The 3120-nt window shown below is 44.0% G+C and overlaps 1 non-coding gene across 1 annotated transcript; it reads right to left on the reverse strand.

Moving 5' to 3' along the window:
• Window positions 1–2800: 2800 nt before the first annotated feature.
• Window positions 2801–2907, reverse strand: LOC111721825. The gene has a single exon (XR_002770837.1). It is a non-coding gene; the product is annotated as a U6 spliceosomal RNA (small nuclear RNA).
• Window positions 2908–3120: the final 213 nt, after the last annotated feature.

A 3120-nucleotide genomic window follows, 5' to 3' on the forward strand; every position in this document is an offset into this window, starting at 1 on the left:
ACACATGTACATAGACACACACAGTCACACATATGCACACAGTCACATGCACACACACATGCACACACAGTCACACACATGCCCATACATGAACACACTCAGGTGCACACATGTGCACACATGTACAGACACACACAGTCACACATATGCACACAGACAGAGTCACATCCACACAAATATGCGCACATATGCACATTCAGTACACACATGTACATAGGTGCATACACTGTCACATGCCTGCACACAGTCACATACATGTGCACACACATGTAGTGTTACACACTTGCACACACATGGATATAGTCTCACACACGTGCACACATGTAGTCTCACACATGTGCACACACAGTCTCAGACACTTGCACACAGTCTCACACATATGCACACACAGTCTCACACATGTGCACACAGTCTCACAAATGTGCACACACACAGTCTCACACATATGCACACACACAGTCTCACACATGTACACACATGCACAGTCTCACACACGTGCACACACACAGTCTCACACATGTGCACACACATGCACATAGTCTCACATATGTGCACACACACAGTCTCATACATGTGCACACACATGCACACAGTCTCACACACGTACACACATGCACACAGTCTCACACACATACATACATGCACACAGTCTCACACACATGCACACATGCACACAGTCACACACATACACACATGCACACAATCTCACACACTTACATACACATGCCAACAATCTCACACACATGCACACATGCACACAGTCTCACACACGTACATACACATGCACACAGTCTCACACACGTGCACACATGCAGACACTGCTCTTGTGCTGGCAGCTCACTGACATGAGGCAGCCACTGGGGCTGCAGCTGCTCCTGGGCCCATCCTCAGTGGGCTCACCCCCTTTGTTGACTGGTGTATTAGTTCCCTATTGCTGACATAACAAATTTCTACACCTTAGTGGCTTCCAGCAATATAAATTTATTATCTGGCAGATCTGGAGGTCAGAAGCCCAACACATATACCACTTGGCTAAAATGGAAGTGCCTGCCTGGCTTCCTCCCTTCTGGGGGCTCTCGTCATGGATCCATTTCCTTTTCTTTTCCAGCTCCTGGAGGCTTCTTGCATCCCGTGGCAGGTGGCTGATTTCACCTTTCAAATCATCAGTGTCATCCATTTGTCTCTGAAAAGGACCAGAAAAGGTCCTGTTTTGGGGGATGATGTGACAACATTGGGCTTGTCTGGATAATACAGGATGATCTCCCTGTCTCAAGGTTCCCACCCTTAATCACATCTACAAAGTCCCCCTGCCACATAACATGACAAATTCATAGGTTCTGGGGTTAGGACGTGGCCATCTTTGGGGAGTATTACTCTATGTCCATTGCCACATCCTCATTCTTTGCAGAGGTGCTGACCAAAACCTGACCTATTCCTCCGGCTTCTTTCCTATCTTCCAAGCCCTTCTCTCCACCCAGAAACTTCCATTCATTATTTCCACTCCCACAGCACCCCCAAGTCAACCTGCATCTTCCTTCCAAGTCACTGTGCCTCTGGTGCCAGTCTCCTGTGCCTCGGGCTGTCTGCTGTTCCTCCTTCTTCAGAAAGCAACTGATCAGCTTATACACAGTGGGACAGGACATGTCAAGGACACCCAGGGAGGATTAAATACAAAATATAGACAGAAAACTACATCAAGGGGTAGTACATTGAGTGCATCACGTACTCACCAGCAAGGGCTCACAGATGTGGCTGTGAGTGTCTGTGATACTAGAGCAAAGAGCAAATGTCATCATTCACAATGTTGGCAAACATTTTTGGAAGCAAATCCTGTAATTTATTTCACATAACCCCAAATGATGAAAGAGAATGAAGACAAAGTGCTCCCTGAAATCCCACCCCACCCCCCCCTTATTCTCTGGACACATGGTGGAAGATGCCCACCTGCCTGTCTGCACTTCAGACCCTCCTGCTAAGCTGCCCTCAGTCAGGTATCTACTTTGTCTGCTCCGTCGCATTCTTCAGGGGTCTGCCCCATGGCATCTGTGCTCCTGTGTCCCTTGCATGGAGTCACTTTGCCTGCAGCTGTGGTGCTGCTGTGCTGTGCGTTCAGCTCAGCTACTCCCACTGGGCAGACTCTTGGTGAGGGCACGTGGAGACCACACCCGGTGGGCGTGAGCATCTTATAGTTACAGATCAAGCTGGGAAAGACTTAAATGAGATATGTTCCACCATCCTTCCTGACAAGTGTGCCTTTATAATAAACAAATAAAAAATACACAAAGCGATGGTTTTTAAGTCACTGATAGTCATCAGAGTGGAACGCAACTAAATTAAAGATCATTCTTCATATCTGAGTGTTCCATTCCTGATAAGTGTGCATCGCATTAGTGATACAGCAACATGTGTAATTTGAAAATTACTGGATATTTACTCTGCACTGTTTGTTTTTTCATTTCATATAATTTTAACAAAACTTATATTCTATAGACAGTAGTGATCTAAAGGAGTAAATGATATAATGCCATATTTAAAGTGTAGTTTTTAAAAGTATATTAAAGAAAATGTAAAAGTTTTGAAAAGCGAAATTACTTTTCAGGTACTACTTCAACAACTGTGTTTTGTCCTCTGTATCCCAAATTACCTAGTCAAATCAAAGTGTAAATGATATAAACTAAAATTTTTAACTATTTAAATAAAGACGTCCTTAAGCTCTATGTCTTTAATTTAGGAAATTTTAATAAAAGCTAAGTATATCTTTTCATAAAAATGAAGCTACTCTGATGTCATTTTTGTTTTTTTAAATATGGAACGCTTCATTAATTTGCGTGTCATCCTTGCACAGGGGCCATGCTAATCTTCTCTGTATCGTTCCAATTTTAGTATATGTGCTGCCGAAGCCAGCACTCTCTGATGTCATGTTTTTAAAACCAAAGTCATGATTATACTCCTTTATTACAAGTACCTGGCTAGACTCATAAATATACAAATCATATAGCAGTGTCATCCTCTGGCACTGGACACAGCCCTCAGAAACCACGCTGGTTTGTGGCTCTTGGACCATGAAACAAGAAACAAAGGGAGACAAAGGAGCTCTCTGTACAGCCAGGAAACAACAGG

Source organism: Otolemur garnettii, unplaced genomic scaffold (assembly GCF_000181295.1).
Source record: "Otolemur garnettii isolate 467f Iridium unplaced genomic scaffold, OtoGar3 scaffold00188, whole genome shotgun sequence".
Classification (NCBI taxonomy): Eukaryota; Metazoa; Chordata; class Mammalia; order Primates; family Galagidae; genus Otolemur; species Otolemur garnettii.